This window comes from Ambystoma mexicanum, chromosome 1p (assembly GCF_040938575.1).
Source record: "Ambystoma mexicanum isolate Mex_15411 chromosome 1p, UKY_AmexF1_1, whole genome shotgun sequence".
Taxonomy (NCBI): Eukaryota; Metazoa; Chordata; class Amphibia; order Caudata; family Ambystomatidae; genus Ambystoma; species Ambystoma mexicanum.
The window spans coordinates 468,076,553-468,103,835 of NC_090921.1; positions in this window are offsets into that span (position 1 = coordinate 468,076,553).

A 27,283-nucleotide genomic window follows, 5' to 3' on the forward strand; every position below is an offset into this window, starting at 1 on the left:
CACCTGATAAAGTGTGTCAGCTTACATTTGTTCATGACCCTGGTGCCAAAGGCACCAGGACTGAGTCCAGCTGGGCCCTATATGCTTTATTGTCCCAAATGGACAATTCAAAGTTATGTTACACCTTGCCTCATCCCTGATGGTGCATTGTCTGTGGTTTCGGGCCAATGGCCATGATAGAACTCCCACTCAAGGCCCCTCTCACGGGTGTTCTTTCTCATGGTCCTGGCTTGGTGGGATTGTTGCAATGGAATTGTCTGATCAGTCGAGGAGCGAGGACGAATTCACTGCGTTCCCAGGTACGGTCTTGAGTTCCATAACCCTTCCAGTTTATAAGGTAGTAGAATTTAGATTGCACTATCGTGGAATCCAGAATAGCTTTGACCTTGTATTCTGGTTCTCCTTCTATGATGTCGGGCTCGGGTGGTGCTTCAATCCGAGTACCTGGTTTCATTGGTTTCATGAGTGAAACATGGAATACCGGATGGATTTGCATATTAGGTGGAAGTTCCTATTTCATGTCAGCAGGATTTATCACAGCTTTGATGGGATAAGGCCCCAGGTACCTGGGACAGAAAGCTTGCGGTCCTTTCAGGGGAATGTTTTTGGATGCTAACCAAACCTTGTCTCTGACCTGATAATATGGGGCCTCTCTTCGGTGTCGGTCTGCAAATTGCTTCTGCTTCTCCTTAGCTCTGGTCAAATGTTCTGCTGCCTCTTTAAGAATCTGAGTGATGGTTTTATGTAAGGTTGTCACTGCTGGCATTTCCAATTCGTCAAGTGAATCAAAAACAGACGTTCGAGGATGTCGACCATGCACCGTGTAGAATGGAGTCTGTCCGGTGCTAGTGTGGATGGAATTGTTGTAGGCATATTAGGTTAACCAAAGTATGTCTTTTCAGGAGTCCTCAGTTAGTTGCAACATGCACCTTAGATATTGCTCCAAGGTTTGGTTGGTCCATTCGGTTTGACCATTGGTTTGAGGATGATGTCTACTGGATAACCGGAGGTCGATTTTGGCTATTTTGCAGCATCTCCTCCAGAGTCCTGAGACAAACTGAGTTCCACAATCTGATATTAATATTGATGGGAACCCATTTAATCTGAAAATCTGTTCCAAAAACACGGTGGCGAGGGCGGAAGCAGTGGGGAGTCCTTTTAACGGGATGAAATGGGCCATTTTGGAGAACAAATCCACAATAACTAAGATGGTGTTATATCCATTGCAGGGAGGAAGATCTGTGATAAAGTCCATTGACAACGTATGCCACAGTGCTGGTGGTACCGTCAATGGACGCAGTAAACCGGCTGGGTTTAGTTTTTGAGATTTGTGTTGTGTGCAGACACTACAGGGCACGATAAATTGGGCAATGTCTTTTCTCCAAGTTGGCCACCAATAGTTTTTTTGTATTTTAGCTTGAGTCTTGGCAATTCCTGGATGTCCTTTCACTAGTGAATCATGATAGTTTGCTATTATTTGATCTTGTAGTTTTTTGTCCTGAATGTACAGTCTCCCTTGAAAGTACGGTAGATCATTTTCAATGGTGTATTGGTCTCCTCTAGATAGCCATTCCTGTTGTGTTGCTTGATTCATCTGAGATCGGAGATCAGTTGACAGGTCGTCCAAACAGGTGGTTGTGATGATTTTGTAGTGAACTCATTCTTCAGGAATGATGGCCACGGGCTCAGACGTGGTAAAAGCTTCTTTGTACCCACTCATGTGTGACAGAGCGTCTGCTTTCCCATTGCGTACTCTGGGTCTGTAGGTGATGATAAAATCGTATTCCGCAAAGAAAAGAGCCCAACGAAGTTGGCATGAGGATTGGGCTTTGGCAGTCTTCAAGTATTGCAGATTGCAGTGATCCGTGATGACAGTGGACCTCATTACGAGGTATGCCGGTAGCTATGCCGCTATTGGCGGCATGGCTGCTGGCAAAACCGCATCCGTGTCCTCGGAATGAGGACTTACCAGACCATTCCGAGTTCGGATGGCCCGGTAATTCCTCACTCGAGGACACGGACACGGTTCATCCCCATTCCCATTTCAGCCCCTATAGGGCTGAATGGGAATGGGAGAGGGAGTAAACAACGGGCCATTACGAGATGGCCCGTTGTTTGTTCCCTCTTCCCCTCGCGGGACCCGGTATGCACGCCTAGTTTTCCCAGGCGTGCTTAACGTGTCCCGCGAGGGGACCTCGTAATGTGGCGGAACGGGTTGAAAGGCGCTGCAGCCTTTTACGGCGCCGTTTAACCCGTTCCGCCAGGGTCTTAATGAGGCCCAGTGACTGTATGTCTTGCTCCAAGAAGGTAGTGTCTCCATGCTTTGAAGGCTGCTTTAATTGCTAGCAGTTCTTTGTCTGTGATTGCATAGTTCAACTCTGGTGCAGAAAACGTACGGGACCAGAATGCTACAGGATGTAATTTTCCTGTTTTGTGGTCCCTCTGCGACAATACTGTCCCCATGGCTACGTTGGAGGCATCTGTTTTGACCACATATGGCAAGTCCGGTCGAGGGTGTCGAAGAACTGGTGCTGTGGTCAAGGCAAGTTTCAGTTCCTGGAAGGCTTTCTCTGCTTCTGAAGACAAAGGAATTTCTTGTTTTTTCTCAGCAGGGAGGTAATTGGATGTACTATCTGTGAAAACCTGGGAATAAACCGTCGATAAAAATTGCCAAATCCGAACACACTTCGTACTCCTTTTGTGGATGTTGGTGATGGCCATTGGAGGATAGCATCCACCTTGCGTGTGTCCATGTGTACTCCTTGTGGTGAAAAAATAAAGCCCAAAAATTCAACTTCTGTTACATGGAAGAAACACTTTTCCAGCTTGGCAAACAACCGATGTTGCCAAAGCTTTTCCAATACTGCTCGCACATGGCCGACATGATCCTCCTTGGAAGCCGAGTAAATGAGAATGTCATCAATGTAGACAAGTGTGCAAATGTCCAATAATTCACGAAGCACGTCATTCATAAAAAATTGGAACGCCGCAGGGGCATTACATAACCCAAAGGGCATAACCTGGTATTCGAAAAGACCATACTTTGTGCAGAAAGCCGTCTTCCACTCATCCCCCTTTTTAACTCTTACAAGATGGTAGACCAGTTTTGTGCAAATTTGAGCCTTGTTTACCTGATCCAAAAGCCGTTTTTTACCATGATCTGGGTAAGCGCTCTATAGTGAATAAAAGTTCTTAAGTCGCCCTCCTTTTTAGGTACGAAAAAGAGAGCCGTGGAGACAGGGGACTTGGACGGGCGGATAAAGACGTTAGCTAGATACTGATCCAGGTAAGATGTTAGATGCTCTTTTTAATGTTCCGTTAGGGCGTAAATCCGACTGCAGGGGATTTGGGCTCCAGGTACCAGATCAATTTGGCAATCGTAAGGCCTGTGTGGAGGCAGGATGTTCGCTTGCTCTTTTTGAAAAACATCCTGCTAATCCAGATATTCAGGTGGTAAGAAACCATTGAGACCCAGAATGGTTCCTTTCTTTGGTTTCAGGTTGAAAACATTTTTATTGTAACAGGTGTTAGCACACTCTTGAAGAAAGGTCAGAACTCGTTTTGACCAGTCGATCCTAGGGTTGTGGGTTTCCAGCCAAGGCATTCCTAATATCATCTGGAACTGAGGAGCACCAATGAGATCGAAGGTAAAGGGCCTCATTATAAGTTTGGCGGTAGCCGTGCCCTTATTAAGGGCAAGGCTACCGCCAAACTCGCTACCGGTCCCGGCTCCCACGAATTGGCCATTGCTGGCCCATTACGAGATGAATGGGCCGGTAATTGGCCATTCGCGGGTGCCGATATGGCTGACCTCCCGATCCCCATTCTGCCCCATAGGGCAGAATGGGGGTCGGGAGCATGATTGCACCGGCACCGTTAATAACGATGCTGGTGAAATCATGAGTTCTGCTCGCGGGTGCTGGTCTGCATGCCTGGTCAGACCACGCGTGCAGTCTGGAACCGGCAGGCAGAACTCGTAATGTGGCAGTGAGGCAACAACGGCGCCGGTAGCATTACCAGCGCCGTTGTTGCCTTTCCACCACATTCATAATGAGACCCAATGTCTTCTTGATGACCGTCCTGACACATAAGCATGACTTTTTCGGTATACTGCGTCACTGGCCCAGACGATAGCTGAGAACCATCCACTGATGTGTCATTTTCCGATTTCTGCTTTTGTCGGAGAAGAAGGCCTATTTGTGTAGCCAGATCTTGGTCGTTATAATTTCCCACGGCGCCGCTATCAATGTATGCCTCCAAGGTGTGTATCTTTGACAGTTGTTTGTGGTTAACCAAAAGTACCGGGATGACTAGATGTGAGGTCTGTACGGATTCCTTCTTTTCGCTCGACAAGTGGACGCCTACGTTTACCGGGCGTTGGAGTTTCTCGAATCTTGTTCTTCTTTCTCGTCATCTTTGTCCGTTGCTCCGACTAAGTTCTTGGGTGGGATTTAAAATATTGTGATTTTAGTTCCTGATTATTGTCCGTGTCTTTAAATGATGTCTCTCTCCTGCTTTCTCCCAACAGGTGAAATTGCAACCCTGTGGTAGTTGCAGTGCATGAAGCAAGGCCAAAATGGAAGAGAAAGGAACCCACGATGCTCCGGCAGCAGGTGAGTGTTGGTTTAAAGTTGAGCGTGCAAATTTGTCAAAAGCGTGACCTTAAACGTAATGTCTTTGTATTTTCTAACCTTGTCTTCATCTTTTTCTCTTGCAGGTGACGTCTTCGGATGAACTGCTCGCCATGCCGCGATGTCGGGGTTGAAGTGCTGCTTTCCCGAGGTCTGGAGATGGATGATGAATGCCAGAGTCAGCGGCGATGCGTGCCGACAAGAACAGGTCCCAAGGTAAGTGCTGAGGCTGGTAGCTGGAATCAAAGGTAAAATGCGCTCAGGCGGCGGTGAGCGTTACAATGCCATCAGAGCAGAATAACGCAAAGCGCTTTCATGAAGGCTGGGCGGACTCATATAGTCTAGCTCTGGCCACGCCCATTAGCCTTGGCTTACTGGCCCCACCCTGCCACTCCTAAAGGATGCTGCACGTGCAATCCAGCTTTCCCCACCAGCCACGCCTGAATAAATGCACATGGAAGTTCCTGCAGGTCAAATAAAGTACTTTTGCATCAAATAAAGTGTGTCCACTTACATTGGTTCATGAGCCTGGTGCCAAAGTTGTGCTTCTCATTATCTAATTACATTTTTTCCTCCCCGATGTCCACCCTTGTCCTCGCTCTGTGTCCCCTTTTTCTCTTTCCTTTTTCCGCACCTCCTTCTCTATTACTCTCTCTGCTTCATTGATCAAAAGCATACACCTGTTGATGTGTGCTCCTCTCTGTGCTTATTTATCGCCCCTGTCCCTTCTCCCTGCTTTTCTTTATTTCATTTTCTCCATGCCTTTTATCTGGGGTTTGCCCACCATGGCTTTGTATATGTGGCTGCAGGTCTTAATGCTGGGTATGCCCCGTATGGTGGAGGCAGGGCACTGGGCTGTTCTGTCACATTGGCCCTCATTACGACCCTGGCGGAAAGTGACTGACCGGACCGCCACAGCGTAAATAGCGTTTCCGCCATTGCACGAAGGAGCAAAGTGCGGCCCATTCCGACCCATCGGGCACAAGCACCACGGCATGGCGGAAGTGCAAAGTCCGCGATGGCGGAAATGACCCCAAAACGGCCCACACCGCCGCCGTACGGCGCCCTAGGTGCAATACCGCCACCCATCACAGCGGACACCGCAGTGTGCGCCTACCGGAAAGTACGGTGACCGGAAATATACGGAAACGGAAGTTAAAACATGGGCCCGGAACGGGAAACATCCCGCCGTACACCTATAAAACCACTAAAACCACACAACCACTAAAATCACTACCCTGAAACACACCCCAACCCGTCATCCACCCTAGCGAAACCAAGAAAAATGGGAAAAGTAGCGAAGAAAGCGTGCGACCGCAAGCGGCAGGTCCACTTCTCCCGTGAGGAACTCACCGTGCTAACAGAGACCCTCCAGGAGAATGCTGCCGTCGTCTTCTGCACGCAAATGACCAGGACGGCACTTGCAAACAAGAAGGCCATATGGGCTCTGGTGGCACAGCGGGTAAGTGCGGTGGGGACCGCACCCCGCACCCCACAGCAATGCCGTAAGCGATGGGACGACCTGCGGATACGCGTCCGCAGCATACTCTCTGCCAACCGCAACATTGCCACAGCCACCGGGGGAGGTCCTGAATCACCCATCAAGTTGACCCCCTGGGAAGAAATCTGTGCCTCCACCATCGGAATGGAGAGCATAGAGGGAGTCGGAGGGATGGAGAAAGGAGTGCAGACATCCGAAGATTCAGGTAGGTGGGCCAAATAAAACAATGCCAAATCCACAAAGTCCATCCATGTGAAGTACCATGCGTCCACATAGTGCAACAGAAACACATGTCCAGGAGAACGTCCACACACATCGGCCTGATAGCGCACGTTAAAACCCACAATAAATACATAAATAATTAAAAACCCCTAAAACACGCACTACACGTGCAGCAGGCACACCCTAACTGCAGGCTGCCAAACAACTGCACCCTCACTCCACACACAAATGAAAGCACCTCCAAGGCCCCGACCCAAATCACCCTCAGGTACCACCCCAATGCATGTGATACAATGCCATTCCAATTCCCACAGACCCATCAATAACCCTCGACCTCCTTTACTCCACCACAGGGTCTGATCCAAACGACGAGCTTCAGGACACCCCTACCAGCACACCTGCAAAGAGGGCCAAGACCAACGGCCAAAGACCCTCCACCTCAGCTGCACGCATCAAGACACGGCAGCAGCACAAATCAGGTGGCAGCACAGAGGAGGGAACATCAACAGGCACCCCAGCAGCCAGCATGCCCACAACACCACCACCACAGGTCCCCCCAACGGATGCCACAGAAGGCACTGCCTCTGGTGGCAGCAGCACCATAGGTGACACCCCATTGATGGCAGCATGCTCCGACACAGAAGACGGGGATGTCGAAGTCAGATCCATCCATGACCTGTCCCAATCCCCCTGTCTGTCCCATCCCGTACAACATGAGGATACCACGCAGGGGCACCCACAAGACGACGACTGGCCATCCCCCACAAGCCCTGTGGCAAGGCAACATGAGGACAACAGCCCCTCTGTGACACCCCCGCAAATGGCCATGGCCCAGCAGAGGCAACAGTCCCTCGACCAGTTAATCGTGCAACAGCAGCAACTGGCCACGCTCCTCAAGGACCATGCCGATGAATGTGGGGGCACTAAGGCAGACATAGAAACATCAACTGAGACACTTAGGGCAGAAATGGAGAGAAGTACAGAGACACTAAGGGCACAAATGGAGAGTAGCACCGAGAGCCTGAGAGTCCAAATGGAGAGTAGCACCGAGAGCCTGAGAGTCCAGATGGAGAGTAGCACCGAGAGCCTGAGAGTCCAGATGGAGAGTAGCACCGAGAGCCTGAGGGGGGAACTGCATGCGACGTCCAAGGACGTATGTGCCGAACTTGTCGCAGTGCGCCGTGTGCTCACTGAGCTCTCGCAAACCCTTAGGGACATGCATGGACGTGAGCAGGCAGAGACATCATCCGTTGCAAGTTCCGTCCAGGGCAGCCCCCAACGTAGATCTGGGAGGAACCTGCGCTCCACAGGCAGGGGTGCCCCTGATACCCGCAGAGGGGGCTTGCAATAGCGACTGCCCACTGACAATGAGCATCTTTGGACACTGGTGTTCGGGGGGGAGGTAGGAGGGTGGAGGGGGTGTGTTGGGCTCACTTGGGTGGCGGGTCGATAGGGTGTACAACATGATATCACATATGCCATAAACAGTGCACGATCAACCAATGAGATGTGTGGACATTGATCTTTGTGTACTAGGCCATCATAGGCGTACAGTCCATATTGTGCATGTCCCAGACACACACAGTGCCACGGGTCCCGTGTCCATGTATCAGCCACCAGGCGTGAGTGCTAGAAGCATACATCAATGAGATGCTGACGAATGTCACGGCCCTCCGGTGCCTCGCAGACTCCATGAGGTGCTGCCACATCCCCACCCTCATCATGACCATCATCAGGTGCTTGCAGTTCTGCGTCAGGGGGCATGGGCACATTTCTACGTACGCACATGTTGTGGAGCATGACACATGCCATCACCATCTTTGCAACCTTCTCATGGCGGTACAGGAGTGCCCCGCCAGACCTGCTGAGGCAGCGGAAACGACCCTTCAGTAGGCCGAATGCCTGTTCAATTACTACACGGGTACGTGAGTGGGCATGGTTGTAGTCCTCCTCATGCTGGTCCCGTGGGTTCCGGACTGGTGTGAGGAGCCATCTCTTCAGTGGATATCCAGCATCACCTGTATGTGGACGAGAAACGTATGATGTGGAATGCCATTGCTACGTACGCACACCCCCCCCCCCTTCCTGCCAGGTCATTGCCGAATCACATACCCCACATTATCATGCATGTAATGAGACTCACCGAGTAGCCAGGATCTGTTCCCTGCGTGTCGCTCCATGTAGCGTGGTATTGTAGAGTTCCTCAAGACCATAGAATCATGGGTTGATCCAGGGAATCTGGCACAACAATGTGTAATGATCCTGTTGGAGTCACACACCATTTGTACATTCAGAGAATTAAATTGTTTTCGGTTGCGGTACTGGGCCTCCATGGCATGTGGGACGACCAATTCCACATGGGTGCAGTCGATGGCACCAATGCAACCCGGTATGCCGGCAAGTGCATGGAATCCCACTTTTGTGTTGGTAATTTCCTGCTCCGAGCGTGGTAGGGAGATGTAGTCGTCTGCGTGCTGCAGGAGGGCATCGAGCACTTGCAATAGTGTCCGTGAGAACAGTGGCTGAGAAATGCCATGCAACTGTCCGACTGTGTGCTGGTAGGTGCCTGTGGCCAGGAAGTGGAGTACAGACACCACCTTCAGTAGGGGTGGGATGGCGGTTGGGCTATCTATCATGCTGACAAGGTCAGCCTGTGTCATGTCCACAATGGCGGCTATGGTGTCCCGGTCCAAACGGTAGAGGGTGTGGATCTGCTCATCAGTGAGGTTGAACGGATGTGCTCGGAGGCGTGGGATTGCGGGCTGCCTGCGTGGTGGTAGTGGCTGTGCTGGCGGCCCTTGCTGGCCCTGCCTTGGCCTCCTCCTCCTCCTGCGTCTCCTCCGTGCGGCCGGTTGTAGTTGGTGTTCGTCTTCTTCTTGGAGTTGGAGTACTTGCAGTGCTATCAGGTCCCCCAGGGCCAACATCGCGAGTCCTGCCGGTAGCATTTCGGTGTGGTTGTGGGAGGAGACTGGCTGTGCAATTTATGTGTTTTCAGGCTGTATGGCCTCCACCTGTGGTGATTCATTCCACCTGTGCAAACTGCTCTCCCCTTTGGCCGAGCACGTCCCGTGCACAACGCTGCAATTCGGGGAATGGCATCTTGCTATTGCAATCATGTATTTGTACCCGATGGCCGTGTAACATTGGTTGATATGTTCATTCTGCTGTGGTCCCATTGTTTCACATACTATCTGTGCAGTCGCGAACAGACTTGTGAAGGGTCAGTGGAACGTAGTACTCGAGTAACGGTGGGCCCTCATGCATCACTGTACCGAGTTGCAACGACGGGCGGGGCGTCCCATTTGTGGGTGAAGGCAGTTGCCATTTTCACACACAGCCGCACTCGATGGAATAATTAGTGATTTCAAACGGCCACAGATGCCTCTTCGACGTGATGTTGCAAATGAGGAATTCGAAGGGCGGCGCTTTCGGTTTTCAGCTAGCGGCGAGGAAATGCCCACAGGTCTGACTGCAAATATAACGTACTATTGTTCAATGTCCTTGAGACAGGGGCCATGGCGAGGATGCAATGATTGATATGAATGGTTTGGGATGCGCAATGGCGACGTGGGCGATGAGGCCGGACGTTCCCAAATACATGTTACTTCACTACACTGGAATTACGGGCTGGGGCACTGTGGATTTTGCAGGCTGCATAACGCACAGACTCAATGGATATTTCTAATGTTATGTGAGTAAATATTCAGGCGTTTTAATCCCGGGATGAGGGAATGATGAATGGATGCATGGGCAGGTGATTTGATACAGAGTTTGCCATGTACAGGGCTTCTTGGGATCTATCCGCCTCCCCTACGCTATGTGATGCAGGGCTGCCATAGTGGGACCATCGTCTATCTGGCCTTGTTGAGCCCTCCCTGTCTCGACGCGCCCTCAGACACTTGTGTCCATACACGTTAACATTCCCATCTGATGGATTCTGTTTTGACAGACGCATGCACAGGTACACTCGTTTGTGATGGTGTTTGCACCTCGATATAGATGGTTATGTGTCGCAAGTGGTTTTGGGGTGGTGATGATCCTTTGGAGTGGGCTAGCATGCATATGGCTGTGGATTTAGTGTGATCATTGAAGTGAGTTGTTCGAATGTAGTTCTGATGGCCATTCTGTTCTTTTTCTTTTCTTTTGGTTGACAGGTATCTCCTCCCCTTTTGCCACTGCCATCTGTATGCCACTCCTGCAGATGGGTTTTACTCCCGACACCTGCTGCTTCGTGTTAATCAGTGGAGCAGCATTACGATCTTATGGGACGATCGCCAATGGGCCACATGCCCTTACGCAGTACTGGTGGCTCGGAGCAACATTTCGGCCTTTCAGCTGGACTAGTGCCTCCCCATTGGGACGGCCCTGCGGTTCTGTGTGCTTCCATGTTGCCTTTTCGTACGTGAATGTGGCTCTGTGTACCATGAGGGAACAGGGCGTCACACAAGTAGTGGCTGGTCATTTCTTGCGGATGCAGCCCACAATGGTGAAAAGTGTTTTGGAGTTCATGGCCTGATGGCTGTATGGGCTTGGTGATTTTGATGTGCATTAAATTTCTATTCTGATTTGGCCCGTGTAGCGTTCTTCTTTGCAAGTGATGTGGCATATGCCTATTTGGGGGGCGATGTATTGTGAGGAGATCTGCATTGGGTTCCAGCTTCGGAGTTTAGTTGCGTGGTACTGTACTGGGCGCGTTTGCCTACGAAGCCCGTGAGGTCAGGGATGGGGGCTGCCAATATGACAGTTTGAATGTTGTCATGCTCAGGGGCGGGGGATTGGGTTTTGTGTAACAGATGCCGGTCAGCCAGGTGGACTGGTGGAATGATGTGATTCTCGGAATATTGCTGGTCACAGGTGCCTGTGTTTGCGTGCGTTTCTTGGTGGGGGACTGTGGTCATGTCCATTGGGATGGCTTCTGTATTCGTGCCATCTGTGCCCTGCAGCTCCCATTGGCCCCTGTTGTGTTTCTTTTGTTCGTTGGCATGCATGGGTGACTTGTACATTTCAATGGTTGCATTGTGACTTCATTGCACCTACGGGGAGTTGTACTTTGTGGGCAGGGAGCGGTGTACAGGCACTCAGTGGGGCCGTTTACGGTTGATTCGCGATGCCGTACTTCTCACCATGGCGGAATGGTACATTCCGCCATGCTTGATGGCGTTAGGTACATGTCCGCTAGGGTCGGAATTGGCGTACCCTTGCGCCATGGTGGTGTTTGCGGTTTGGCATGGCGCGCGCGCGCGTGCTTGGTGCAGTTAGCGTTGGCGTTCACTACGGTGTCGCTAATGGCTTCGTACTTTGCGGTGACGGATCATAGTCGCACCGAGCGCTATTCGATGGCGGTATTGCATTTCCGCCATCGTTTTCCGAATTCCGCCAGGGTCGTAATGAGGGCCATTGTCTTTTTGCCCTCCTTCGTGGGCCCATCCTTTTTTCTCTTCAATTCAATTTTCACAACCATAAAATACTCTGTCTACTCTTAAGTTTAGAGCCTTTGTCAATGGATACGAAAACATTTGTTCTATTATCTTACTATCGAACGGTCCCTCCCCAGTGTCTTGAACCCATTGAAAAAAGTATATTTATTATTTTATCACGATATTGGGGCAACATTTCACACATATAATCGAGGGGGCTATTCCAGGAAGCCATTATTCAACCATCTGGCATTGTCCCCCTGTTATATCCCTACGATCCCTCCCCCTTATCCTATTCGCCCTTGTCCCCCTTTTGTCCTCTATTTTCCTGTTCACACCCTCACCATCATTCACCTCTCAGATACACGTACTAACCTCTCTTCCTCCTTATGGCCTATTCACAACCCTGGCCTTCTTCACAGACCTACCCATGCACACCCACCATGAACACTAGCCCATTCCACAGGCCCGTCCACTTATTCTGTGTTAGTATGCCACTGGCCCTCTCCACAGGCTCACCTTTACCTATGTTAGTGCAATTGGATGCCAGACCATGCCCTTCCTCCAGGCTAGTGTCCACCACTACTATGCCAAGCGCAATATTATACAGGCGTCGTACTGCATACTGTAGGCGTCGACCCTTCCACCTCGGGCTGGATCACACAACAACAAGTGACAAACACTAATCACTGATGACGGACCACCAGAACCGCTCAGACATATACTATTCTATAGTGCGCTTCCTTCACCACTTCAACAAATGAATAAAAACAACATTCTTTTCCCCTAATGACACAACTATACAATCACCTGCACTGCGCACAACTCCCCTCTAACGGGGTCGGCCACTTTCTACACACATTTCTGCTTACCAAAGATGTGCCCGCCACATATCCACTCATTATGGCGTATATTGCACTAGAGTCTACTACTACCATGGCCGATCGTCCTCCATCCTTGAGGATGCAACCTAAACACTATGAAAAGAGACTCCCTCCCACCTTGTGGGTATGCAATCTCGACACAGCTCGTTAATGCACGGGTACACTCACATGTCCTAGAGATCCTTGAGCCCTCTCTGCACCAAGCCTTCCTTGCTGCCTCGCCGCTCCTCCTGAGTGCTGGCAGCATTTGGGACCAGGCAGACCTTCGTGAACTTGGCATCTGCAAGACCTCCTTGGTGGTGCACGTAGAACTGGTCTACGGTCACCAGACCCATGCTCCACGGGAGGGCGGCCAGAATACCCTCAGTTGATCGAGGGAACTAAGGATCTCGTTGGGGCCTCCAAAATATAACAGGGTTCCTCCACGAACACGTAGTCAATAAAACACCAAAAGTAATCCAGAAAGGAACGTACACCAGGCCAGAAGTAACGCTGTTTATTACAGCTGGGCAAGGACAAATCAAACAGCACAGTGGAACAGAAGTGGTGGATAGGAGCTGACAGCACTGCCCACTACGGTCAGATATTTTATACAGTTAATAAATGTTATTTATATAGTCATTAGCAGTTGTGATTAATGTTGGAAAATATTAGACACCCGACTAAGATGATTGGCAGGACTACATTGGTCCCCTATAGCTAGGCATAGGTTAATCAACAGTGACTGGAGCGAACAATCTTAACCCCTCTGTTCATCACCTCCCTTGTGGCACAACATTCTTCCTCGCTCCGCCCCAAGAACTACCTTTTTGTTTTTTATTAGTTATACAAAATCGTGCTGACCTCCAGTACTTTATTACCCTGCCATTGGTCAGCCCACATAGGAAAAGACACAAGACACACTGGGTGTGTGGGAAGGGAGACATTCTCATGGCATCTGACTAATGAGGTGCCACGCGGCAATCAGCAAGAACACAATATAGTTGTTGCCTTTCAAGGACACCAAAGCTCACCTTCCGATTGGCTCCTTCCCATATCAGGCCCTCGTCCCACATCCTTCTTCCCAGGCCCACCTGCCAAGGGGCAATTTGAAACTGCTGACCACACTGCGTCAGTGCCTCCTCGAATGTGTTTTTATTAGTTTAATTCTCCTCTGTCCCAAGCTGCGCCCGAGGGCCTGGTTCTCTGATCTTGTATGTATCTGTTGGTCCATGTTCCCAGTGACTACTGTCTCCTGGGAACAGTCAGCTGGTATTATTCTTCCCGTTCCCCATTTACCACAGAGGTCTCATGCAATTTTATGTTTGCCCATCATGCAGGGGCTGTCAGGGTTGTACCCATGTGATTTACTTACCTGTGGTTCTCATCATAGTGGTGGTTATAGGGGATCCCCCTTGTGTTAGGTTACCCTAGTTAACCCAGCCTCATATCACACACTCCCGATGCCCCCACATGTCCCCCATTGAGCACCCCCGCCGGAAATTGTCCCTGGACTTCTTGAGCTGCATGCGTGCCTTAGACACATTTATTACAGCTTTCAATGATATCCTATCCATTTAGGGGCACACTACCCCACTCCAATCACTCAGCAGCGTGTAATTACAACCACCCCCCCCCCCCGCAGCACTGGATCAGCACCTTTACTGCAATACCTTGTCTCTATGGTTGGGAATAAAATCTTTACCAGGTATGTTGGAGATCTTAACCACAGTTTGTGAATTCTGTTCCTTCCTATTTACAAAAAACTATTTTGCAATTAAACAAACCTAGTCTGACTATGATTATGGAAACAGCTCTGAGTCATGGAGAGGCCAATCGTCATGTTCGTAACCTTCATAAAATACCAGAGGTTAAAGGAGATCTGAAAGAGATTCGCCGGGTTTCCCCTTTTAATAAACAAAGACAGAAATCAAGACAGTTCATACAAGGCTGTAATAAAATCATCAGTTTTTTTTAAAAACTTTGTTTATTGGCATTTTCAATTAAAGTAACAGTAAACAATCTCCCCCCAAGCCCCTCCCCAAACCTCCCCCTACCCCCTATAAACTGTAGAGTAGATGAGCGATTTGACCCAATATATATATTCAGGATAGTTCATTTTTTTTATTTTTTATTTTATTTTTTACATTTGTAGAGCGCCGAAAGGCATCGAGGCGCTGTTGCATGGAAGGTATACGTAGCAGAATTCATGGTTACATAGGTGGTGGCAACCTATAAGGTTTCTTGGTTATAGACAGGTTTGATGCCCAGTATGCGCTGCGGACAATATGATTCTCTATAGTCATCATGCAGAAACGATATAACCTGCCGAGGCTCGGATTGGCCTATAGGCCAACAGGCCCATGGCCGAACCAAAAACACAACATGCTAGTGTGGGACAGTTTTTCTGGTCAAAGTGGGCCACTTTTTGGGCCAATTTTGTCCCGTTTGATTAATTCACTCTTCGGCTAGTAGTTTTGACCAGTGTTGCTGAATAAATATTCTTTAAAATGCACAATTTGCATAACACTACATCAGAAAACTCCCCCTTGGTTACTGTTGAAAACAGTGTCACAAAAAGAATGAATCGCCATTTGCAACTGTGGGCCACTTTTTCATTGGTGCCCAAGACAATTGTATGGGCTAGTCTGATTGCGTATGCCTTCCTCCTAGCCCACGGCCACTCTCTCTCATCATGAGTCCCCAGACCTAAACTCATTCTCTGAGTCCCCTCCTAATCTGATTGCCAAACATTTGCCCCATATTGCCGTTAACAGCTTTCGAAAAGTATATCATCTTTGGGCAGGACCACCATATATGAACCCAATCATCCCGTCCCCCACACTCCCACCAGCATTCCTGTGATGTTCCTGCACGCAGAGGCGTTGATGAGGGGGGGCTAAAGGGGCTATAGCCCCTGGTCTTTTGGTTGTAGCCCAGGATAGAATCTCAGGAGCTACAACCAAAAGGCTATAGCTAGCCCCCAGTCCCAACAGTTCCGACATCAGCATAGCCCCAGGTCTTTTCCAGACCTAGCAACACCCCTGTCTGCACGCAGTGCATGTAGTTGCATTGGCGTGCAATGCCACTGTGTCATGATTTCATATCAAATGTCTCGTGTTTGCATGGCCCGCGCAAGCTTTGGAATGTCCTGCCATAGCTGTTCGCACTGTTCAGGTTCTATGGGCTTCCCTTATGCCCGGTCCCATGCAGCCATGTACGCATTCTGTGGTCTTGGCATGCTCTGTATCAACAGTCTATAAATAGTAGAGACCAAAACTTCCTATCTCTCATGCTGGAGATGAGATAATTCTCAAACCTTGGGAGGGATCTGGTTGTGGCCCTTTATTACTAGGGGCCATCAGCCAGTGTCTAAACTGCAGATATTGTAGCCTATCCTTGTTGCTCAAACCCACGTCTGCTTTGCACTGCTCAAATGATTTAATTCTTTGACCATGAAACATGTCCCCGATCTTGGTAGACCCTGCAGCCTTCCAGCTTGGGAAAGAAGCCCATGCCATTCCTCGGGAGAATTGGGGGTTGTAGAATAACAGGGTAAACAGGGATGGGAATGATGTTGTACCATACAAATTGTGCGGCTTTATACCATGTGTCCCCTAGTAATGCTGTGATGGTGCTTTTGTGCATATTTTGTGGTCTGTCCCCTTTGGCTGACCACAGCGCTTCTCTTAGAGAACTGCCTGTTACCACTCAGGCCAATGCACATCCATATTTTATCAGGGTTCCCTACAAACCAATCTTTAATTACCCTTAACTGAGCTGCTGTTTAGTAGATGTGGAAATTTAGCAGTCCCAGTCCCCGTTTGTGAATAGGCGCCATGGGCGTCTTCAGTGTGATCCGCTGGGTCTTATGATTCCACACAAAATCGGTGAATATCTGGTTCAGGGATCGGAAAAACTGTGGAGGGATAGGGATCAGGAGTGTTTGGAAGTAGTACAAGATCTTAGACTGGATCACCATTTTTATGGTGTTGATTCTCCCGAGCCATGAGACTGATAGGGCGCCCCAGTTGCGCAGTTGCGCTTGCATGGATTCTAAAAGAGGGTGATAGTTTGCCTCATACAGCCCCGCTGGGCTCTAGGTAAGCATCACTCCTAATAGTTTAATGCCCTGTGGTGCCCATCGGAAACAACATACTGTGTTGCGCCCTTGTCAGGAGTCTCCAGTAAGTGAGAGGTACAGATTTTGTGATGTTAACCTTCAGTCCCGCCACCTTCCTGAACTCCTCTAGTCTCCCATATTGTTGCTGGTAGGAGATTTTACGGGCCGTTGAGGATGAGGAGCAAGTCGTCCTTAAAGGCCATTACCTTATGGTCCTCCCCCAAATGGGATCCCCGGATTGCCCCCTGTGACCTTATCCTGGTAAGAAAAGGTTCTAAGTGAATTGCATAAAGAAGTGGGGACAAGGGGCAGCCATGCTTGTTTCCTCGTCCGAGCCTAATGGGGGCCTGTTAGTTTGAACCCGCATAGTTAGTCTTTTGTAGGATTGATGTCCCAAATCCCAACATCTCCATTGAGCAAAATAGGAAGGACCACTTGACGCGGTCAAACCCTTTTTCAACGTCGAGTGAGATGAGGATTACTGGTGTGCCCTTCATCCCGATATTCTCAATTATGTGGTCCACCCTCCATATGTTATCAAACGTTTGCTGCCGTTTGATAAACCCTGATTGGTCTGGGTGTATTATTTTCGGGAGGACTTCTACCAACCTGTTTGCCAGGACTTTTGTGTAAAGCTTAGTGTCTATGTTAATTAGAGCTGTGGTCCTGAAAGACCATAGTAATAGGTCGTTGAACGGTTTTGGGAAGACAATCAGTTTTGCCTCTTCCATTGTAGGAGTTATGAGGCCCGGGATGCCTAAAGTATTAAAGAGTTTAGTTAATCTGGGGGCCAGTTGTTTCTGGATCGTTTTATAAAACGCCTCTGGATATCCGTCAGGGCTGGGGGACTTATTGAGCAGAAGTTCCCTAATTGCTCTAATAACCTCCTCTGTGGTAATATCTGCCTCAAGTTGCTCTCGCTCACTGAGGGAGATTTTCTGTAGCAATACCGCCCGCAGATAGGCTGCTGGTCTTGGTCAGGGTCTTACAAGAAGTACAGGGAGGAATAAAACAAGACAAACAGATTAATGATGTCCCAGGTCGTGGCCAGCCTAGTACCCTGCAGGGTTACTATTTCCTGAATAACACGCAATGCTGCTTTCTGTTTCATCTGTTGTGCCAGCAATCTGTCGGCTTTATTCGCTCAGCCCTTTCTCTGCTTTCCTGGTGTGCAGCAGGTCGAGGTTACCCTTCAGCTGTCTATATATCCTACGGGTTTTCGTGCCTTTATCAGTTTCCATCTAGCGCATTACATTTTGAAGCTCCTGCCCAAGGTCAGTTTCTAGCTCCCTGAGTTGTTTCGATCTTGCTGCCTGCATTGAGATAAGGTCACCTCTGAGAGTCGCCGTGAAGGCGTCCCATAGGGAGCGTTCCGCCACCTCTGAGGAGGCATTCAATGTGAATAAATCACTGATTTTGGATTCCATCTCCTCCCTCAATACCTGATCGGCCAAGAGCCCCTGATGGAATGACCACTTCCACAGCCCCTGCTTCTCCATTGGCAGGTTGAGCATGATCGATAATGGTGCATGGTTGGATAATTGGATGGCCCCAAATACCACCTCTCTAGACCTACCAGCAGAGATACTGAAGCCCAGGCGTAATCTATGCAGGAAAAGGATGTGTGCACATGTGAATAAAAGGTATAGCCCTTCTCTGGTGTCCTCCAGAGCTAAATTGCCCATTGTCACACAAAGATCCATGGTGGGAGGGGGCTGCCCATGACAGTTGCCTGTGATTCTATCTCTCCCCGTAGATCCCATGCCAGGTGGAAGTAAACCATTAGCATAGTTTCCCCTTTCACGAAGTCCTCCAATTTTGCTAGTGTTGCTCTGATGAAGCCATCTTTCCCCAAGTTGTGGGCATATAAAGTTGCGATCGTAACTAATGTTGGCCCCCTCTTGCAAGATAAGAAATAGGTACCTCCCTTGGGTATCCGCCTTCGAGTCCAGGACCCGAATGGTTGGATCCGAGAGAATAGTTATGAGTACCCCTGCCAACTTTCCTTCGGCATTAGAGTGATATAGGTGTGGGTATTGTGTCGATTTAAATCTGTGTCGGTCTAGCTTCCTGATATGAATCTCTTGGAAGGCACAAATGTCAGGCTGTGTTCTCCGAAGGAATCTGTCTACTTTCTGCCATTTAGTGGGTGAATTAAAACTCCTATTGTTTAATGTTAGGTACTTGACAGTGCACACTATGAATTGCTGCCATCAGTGCCTCCGCCCGCCCACCCCATGGCTCCTCTGGCCCTGTCTCCCCTACAACTCCCTCCCCAACGTGCCAAACAGGCATCGTCCCCCCATCTTCCCTGTGACCCCAGCTTTGTCCCCCCAAATCCCCACCCTCACCCACCTCACCTACATCCGCAACTTTAGTGTCCCAACAACCCCGTCCCGTGGTACGAGCCATACTTCCTAGTGAAACCTCAGGCCTAGGACCCTTTGCAATGGCCCGTTGTCAGTTCCAAGGTAGAATAGCAGGGTATCCTAAAACCCCCAGTACATTTCCAAAGGCGTCCGGTGATGCGCTACTCTGACTACAAGTGCCCCTATGTCCCGGCATCTCATGCACGATCGCCCAATGCCCTGTTCCTACTTGTGCAAGGTACTTGTATAGCTGGACGTCCATCCCATTGTATGCTATAGGTTCTGCCCAACGGGCCTCCTGAAGGATTTGTTCCTTTTGGGTGTTTCTCCTCACCACCACCAGTGTGTCTCTAAGGTGTGTGCCCGGTTCCAGTGAATTAGGGCTGGTTCTATCTATGTGCACCTCCTCTGGCTTTCCAACCACAAAGAGGTCTGCAAACATTTTTTTCAAAGTGTCCTTCAGCTCTTTGTCCCCCAACTCTTCTGGTAGATTCCGTATGCGGATGTAGGATGTCCGTGACCTGTTATCTAGATCCTCGCATTGGAGTTCTAGGTTGTGGGAGATCCTAACCAGATCCTCGAGCATCTCCTCTCTTTTCCTGCTATCCTCCACTAGCTCTTGCAGCGCTATCTCAGCAGTGTCAATGCGCTCGCTCAGTGTTGCACCGTCTCTTTTCAGATATTGGATAGCTTGTTTAAGTTCGGACGTGAACGTCACAAATTGCGTCTGGAAGGAGGTGAGCTTATTTTGGTAGTCATCAAAGCAGGCTTCCAAATCTCCTTTGGACACAGCCATGGCGGTCGTATCACTATGCTGGTGAGTGCCTTCCTTTTCCTGCTCATGTATCTTTGGTGGGGTGGCATCTTGGGCTCTCTCCTTAACCCAGCACTGGTGGAGGGTTCTCTCCTTGGGTGTCAGCAGTGGGTGTTTTTTGCAGGATGTGCTCTGACCCTTGCCCTCTAGCATTGGGAGTTGCACCCCTCAGTTCCCTTGATAATTGCTGCTAATGGTCAGCTATGGTGTGTGTCCCAGTGCCCTTGCTTGTTCTGGTGATTTGCAGGGTCGTCCTGTGTTTGGTTGATCACAATATCTGGGGTGCTGTGCAATTTGCATGGACGTGGCTTCAGTGTGGCCTCTCTTTATGGAGGGTTGCCTATATTGGTAGTGAAGCCTCTCAACGCTAGCTTCCTTAGTCCAGGGGGTCTCCCTCTGATCGCCTTGCTCCATGGAGCCCCCAGTCTAGTCCAGCATGAAGCTGTGTCAGTGGTCCTTGCGTTTCCTATTGGGACCATTCGCTTCTTCAGACTCCCGGTGAGGGCCTAGGGGACTCGCCCCGTGTCTAGAACTTTCCTCGCCTGTGGGGGCCGTTTGCCTCTTCAGGCCCCCAGTGAGGGCCGAGGGGACTCTCTTTATGTCTGGAGATATATTAAAAAGTTCCCCCCATGGCATGGTCTCCCCGCACTGTAAGGGCCCCCTTTGCTGTCTTGGGGTGCTCTCCGCTTGGCTCGCTTCCTCCTCACCTATTGCTTATGGAGTCCCCTTTTTCTTTTATTTATCTCCGCCGCCCTGCGGGTCTCCTTTTGAGGGTTGGGATGCTCTACTATGTGGCGTCGGGCTCCCGCTCTGCCTGCACAGTGATTATGTTATCCTGGATTCTTCTTAATGTCTGCCTCCTTCGGGTGCTCCCCTCCTGGGAGGCCCTCACCCGGTGTTCCGTGCATGCATGATACAAGTCCGCCTTGCCATATGCTGAGCCCCCAGTCCTCCCCTGGAGGCCCAGGTGTGCGCCGATGGTGTTCCCACTGCTGTGGGCACAGTGTGGGTGCCTCTTAGTTCACCGAGCCCCCAGTCCTCTCCTGGATGCCTGGGTGTGCGCTGCTGGTAATCCTGCTGTGCTCCCTCCGGGGCTGTCCGGCCCCCTGCTTGAGTTGCCGCCTAGAGCGGCGGTCTCACAGCCATCGGCTCCCCACTCTGGGATCTGGTGAGTGTGCTTCTGCTTATTGCGGCCGCCGCCTGTTTGGTTATTCTCCCTGTTATTCGGCAGGAGCTTCCGAACCCTTTAGTGGGTAGCCTGCTCCGCCCCCAGTCATGATCAGGATGTATGGTCAGTAAAGGCTGCCTCGACCCCCAGGTTTGCAGCTCGTGATAGCGGGGCACCTCTGCTTTCGGTGAGGCAGGAGCCACAGGGATAGTGAGCCTGAGCATCTAGCAGCCCGCATTAGAGTCCACTTTTGCTGCAAATATAAACCCAGCTCATTTATTTTGCGTTGTGGGGGCTACAATCACTCATGTGCAATGTTGCCTGGGCCTATCGGAGACGGAGCTCACACGCGCACATCGCGTCACCACCGGTCGCCATCTTGGCATCCATAAAGGAATCTTTTAAAGGAGAATGAAAATATGGCATAGTTAAAAGTGAGATAAGGACTGAAGAGGCACAAATCCAAAAACCTACCCCCTTGGTGTGTTACTCATGTGGGCAATCTGGACATCTGTCCCGACATTGCCCCTTTAATAAAAAGGAAGAACCAATGGAAATTGGATATATGATGGGGCAAAATTGGGTGGAAGATTAATTAGATGAGGAGGAAGTAGAAGTTACTAATAATGTATTCCTTGCTACACCATAGTTAATGGAATCCCAGTTAGAGCCTTAATTGATTCGGGAAGTAAACAAACAGCTATACAATATGAATGAGAATCAAATAGAAATCACAGAAAAGGTACCCCAATTAAAGTTACATCTGTACATGGGTATGAAGAGGTTTACCATAGAACCCCTGTTACTAATATGTTTCAACTAAGGCCACTAAAATCAATGCAGCCCTCTTTCAAATTTACCAGAAGAGACCATTATTGGTACAGATTTCCCAAATTTTGAAAGACTTCAAAGCAATGTTAGTAAAACATCTATTCCCTAAAGGAAGGAATTTTCATGGACAAGCCTTGTTTGGGATTAGGAAAATCAAACCCAGAAACATTTTCCCTTTAAGGGGGAGGCTATTGGTGCTCATCAAAACAATAACCCAAGATCAAAAGGCTGGGTCGTTAGGGGAAGTGTATGCGATGAATCCTTTGGAGCAATCACTGACCCCCAGCTTAAAGTTTCCTCCCATGTGGCCAGGGAAAGGATACCTGATCCTGAGCCTCGGGTGGTGTCCTGGGGGTGGATCACATAGGGGATTATGGCTTTTGGAGAAAAGTGGTGACTCCAACAGAGAGACGCAGTATTCTTCTTTATCTGGTGAAGGAGACTCTTTAATTCCAGAGTTTCTAACAGCATGTTAGCATTATTCAGAACTCATTAATTGTCAAACCCTGAAACCTTCTTTTTCCAAACATTCCAAACAGAACTCTATTCACTCTTCATATGTACATAACACATCAAAACATATTTAACATCTAATGTTTATGATGGTTGTAATTTGAACAAAAGTGTCCAACAATGTAACAGTCTAAACTTCCTATGGACGCCATGTCCCAGAAAGCCTCAAGTACAGAGACAAAGAAGAGGAGCAAGGAGTCAATATGGAATAAATGTACTACCAAGTACAACGTGTGGTCTAGTTGTAAGTTTGACAATCAGCTGCATGGGATATTTAAACTTGAATATCACCTGCAAGCAGGCAGGAGAGAAGAGCAGCAGAGGGCACAGAGCGAGAACCGAACCCAGAGGCTGAGGCAGCTTCACAGAGACGAGCCGTGAAGGAAGAAGGAAACGCTTACAGGCAGCCACATGGACGCCTATCATACCGGAGGACAGGAACTCTGGTAAAGTTATAGCGGGTGCCCTGGAGGAACCGCAAGAAGTGAGACATTTGCAGCGAGATCAGAGGAGACGCAGTCTTGTTGAGTGGCAATGGTTCCATTTGCGAAAGGGTGAAAAGCCAACGCGGGAACCAAAAGAGACTGTGACTGGCAGGGGAAGCCTGCCCAACAGGGGAAGCCAGCCCACTGTAGCCCCACGTTACACCGGTGAGTCTCCCAAGAGGAGTTGGGGGCCCTGGGACATGCCAAAAGGTTAATGAATAATGAACAATTGGGGGATTATTTTTTACCAATCAAGTAGAATTGAAGGACAAAGGTAAAAGTGGTGCAAATCTCCTTATATGAGATGTCAATTTGGGGAAACTTGGAACCCACATGGCCATGGGCCAAAAGACATTAAGAAAGAAGTTGACAGACAGATCTTGAGAAAACCCCCATATGTGGGATATCTATAAGAGGGAAGTTGGAGAAAGTGATACATGAAGTCAACAATGTATGAACAGAGAAGAAGTACATCTGCGTTATACTTTAAAGGAAAGAACATTGTAGAAAAGACCTGGTGAAAGATATGCATCAGGCAGTGAGCCCTTTTTGGAAATAGATACCTGGCTGGAGAGTACACCAGGTGTTTTGTGAGAACCAAAAGGGGGCGATTCCTACTAGGGGAATACACCAGGAATCACTACGTTAAAGGAAAGGAAAAGATACATTGAAAGATGCCTGACAGGAGAGTACACCAGGATATCTAGAAATTCAGTGGAGAAATTCCTGGCAGGAGAGTATACCACAAAATCATATTTTTGAACTGTTGTGTTGAAGAGATGCTTTATCATTTGAAGCAATTGTTGAAGTTAAAAAGATTTGCATTCCTGAGAAAAGTGTTCTATAGAAAAAACATTTGTGTTGCCATCTTGAGAAATGTGTTCTATGGAAAAGAGATTTGCTTTGACAACCTCAGAAGAGTCATTATTGAAAGACACATTAGGCCTCATTACGAGCATGCCGGTACGGTAACAACGGTGCCGGTAAGCGTACCAGCACCATTGTTACTGGACCAGCACACTCCGAGTTTGCGAGCTGCTTGCCATCCCGCCTGCCAGGTCAGAACTGGCGGGCGGGACGGCAGCCACAAGCAGACATTCACGGAGGCACCCGCACCGTTATTTACGGTGCTGATGCCTCCGTGTTCCACATTCCCATTGAGTCCTATTGGACTCAATGGGAATGGGGAATACCATTTTTCCGGAGCCTGACTTAGAATCCCCCACTATTAACGGCAAGCCAGGCGCCAGAAAAAATCACAATTCCGGCAGCAGCCTTCCCATTTTTAACGGCATGGCTACCGTCGGAGTTGTAATGAGGCCCATTTTCACTGACTTTAACAGAATATTTCTGAAACAGAACACTTTCAACAGTTTTCCTGAAATATTTTAGGGGAAGGGAACCAACCCCTGGACCCAAGGTTAGCTTTGTTGGAATAACACATTTGGATTTGTGCACATTTTTGGAAACAGAGACATTTGCTATGCACCTTTTTATTGTGTATGTTAGTGTGAGGTTCAGGTATATTTTGGACACAAGATCAACTTGCTTTTGTTTTAGTTTCATAGGCAGGAACACTCATTAAAAGAGGGACAGATAGCCCTTTATCCAAACCCCTTTTTATTTTAATAAAAATGGCTAATGTCGAGAACATTACAACTTTGTGTCCGCCTCTCATTTCTGACCTCTCACAAATTGTATCAGTAACCTGGGTGTTAGTATGGCGTTACAGAATAAGAAATAGTATAATGAATGTAAAGATGCTGCCATTCATCTATGTAGTGTGTCTCGCTTAGGCTCCTTAGAATATTCTCCTGATTAAAAGGTATTAGGTAGATGCACAACACAAGCTCTGTGCTGTCTTTAGGATGCCGCTTGGAATCCCTTAGACAGTACCACAAATGTAGTAGGAGCGCAAGAGGTATGTGGTTATGTCACCTACGTGCTATAATTATGGGTCTGTACTAGCACACAGAATAATTCTGCCCAAATTCAACTGTATTTAAGGTTTTCCTCTAGCGGTATCAAGAAACTTTCAGGGCTAAAAAGGGATGCTAGCAGTAACATGGGGCATGCAGATATCATGGATGGCAGGTATCTTTCTCCTTTCAAGAAGGCGTGCACGAGGCTACGTGTCATGTGCGACGCCGGTACTGCATCGCGGCCGCCGATATAGATACAGGGCCGCAATACTTTCTCGGAAACCAGGTGCCGGGTACCATGATGCTCTGACATGGGTAAGGGGATTTGGATTCCCTTTGGACACATGTGCTATGGGAGTTGCATTTAGTGTTTAACCTGTTTCCATGCTTTTAGGTGGGAAAAGGTATTGAATCCCCTGTGAGAGTCGCCAGATATGCAGCATCCAATTCTTCTGGAAGTAATAAGTTAAAAAATAAGTTCCCGTTCCCCACTTCAACAATTGGAGTCGAGACACACGACTGTTCGAGTCTTATAGTCCAATGGTAACATTATTAGAGAAAAACAAAGTATGCATGTGATAGAGAAACTGACACTCCACGTAAGCATTGAGAAGCTCCCTACACCTGTGGGCCTCACATCCTCAAGTGAGAAAGAATAACCTGCGCTTGATGGAGCTGCTGCCGGAATTGACTAACATTAAGGGAAAAATGGAAGTGTTCATGGAACTAAATATACAGAACAAAGGGGTCTAATGGGTACCTGATTCATTCAAACACCCATACTGATCCACAACACATACAAGACAGAATCTGTTGAATTCTCAAAGTGCTCTACAAGTCACTGTCTTACCCTGTATGAAAGACTCTACTGCCCCTCGTAAGGGCCTCCTTTCGCTGGGAGACAGTGATGGGACATCTATCTTAGAAAAGGGGATAGCCAGAGAAACTAACGCTGTTTACTTCGGCACTCTGTTTTGAGAAAAAGACACCTGGATGGTTAAGCTAATCATGTCTTTAAAAGCAGTATCTAGATGAGTCCTATACCTTTATTCTTGACTCATCCATGTAGTTTAGGTAAAATATGACCAGCTGAGTCCTAGAACTCAAGGTGGGGATACTCGGCACCTTCTAGGTGTTTCTCTCTTAAGAATGCAGTCTCTGGCAGCCAAAAATATTTTGTCGAAGCAGGACAGAAGCAGTCGGAGCCGCTGTGTCCTGCCGGAGCTTGCCCACTAACCTAAGAAGCAGGACAGAAGCAGCCGGAGACGCAGAGAAACAACACAGAGGACCAGTGAATATTAGGGAGAGGCACTCGACAGCCGGGACGTTCTGACCAGTCTGCAAATAGGTAATGAATTACCAACCTGAAGAGAAACTTAAAATTAAGTATATTAGATGTATATTGAATACTGAACTGAAAGGAAGCTTGAAATTAAGCACATTGAATACAGAACTGAATGGAAACGTGAAATTAAGTATATTGAATATCTGTTGAATACTTACTTGAAAGGAGGCTTGAAATTAAGCATATTGAATGCATATTGAATACCGAACTGAATTAAACCTTGCAATTAAGCTTATTGAATATTGAATTGAGTACAACTTTATGGGCAATTTGTAACAGAAGACAGCCAAAGACAAAGTGCCCTTATGAAAACAACATTGTGGAACAAGAGTGCAAGTGTGAAAGAGTGCCACAAAAGGTGGGACTTAGCAAGACCACCACAAAGTGAACTTTATGAGTATATGTAGTGCGGCAAAGCCATTCTGGCAAGAGGTGTGTGACATGCTGTTAGGCAAAAACCTGTGCAGTTCCCTCTGGGACCACTGCAAAATATTTAAGACTACAGGTGTTTGGCAGTAAGCCCACTTGGTAGCAGTCTGTACCACACAGATTCACTTGGTAGCTGTGGCTGAGCAGTCAGACTTCCCTCAAGAAGAGTTAGGCAGTATACAGAGTATTCACAATAGGTCAAGAGCACACAATAGAACAAGTAAACACTGACCAGAGCTTGGTGTAAAAGAGATATAATTATTTATTTAAAACCACACCTAGAAAAACACACAGGCACGAATAGTAAGCAATTCAAAAACACAGTCACTAAAAGATATACACTCCCTTAAAAGAATATCAGACAAGTCTTAAGTAAAGCTCCACTTATTTTCAGACAGCGGTGAGCGCTCAACGTAGATGGCACTCTAATAGTTCGTTTTAAAAAGGGAGAGAAAAGAAGAGAAACAGATCCCAACACTTTTACAAGAACATAACAAGAGAGGAAGGCAAAGGAAAACCGGGAATTCAGAGTCAGTAGGCCGGATCCACTTTAAGAGGATCGAAACGAAATGTGTCCAAGGTCACACGGTTGCAGTGCACAAAAGTCTTGTAATGATTCAAAAAAGGAGTTGGACCAAAGAAAGGGACCA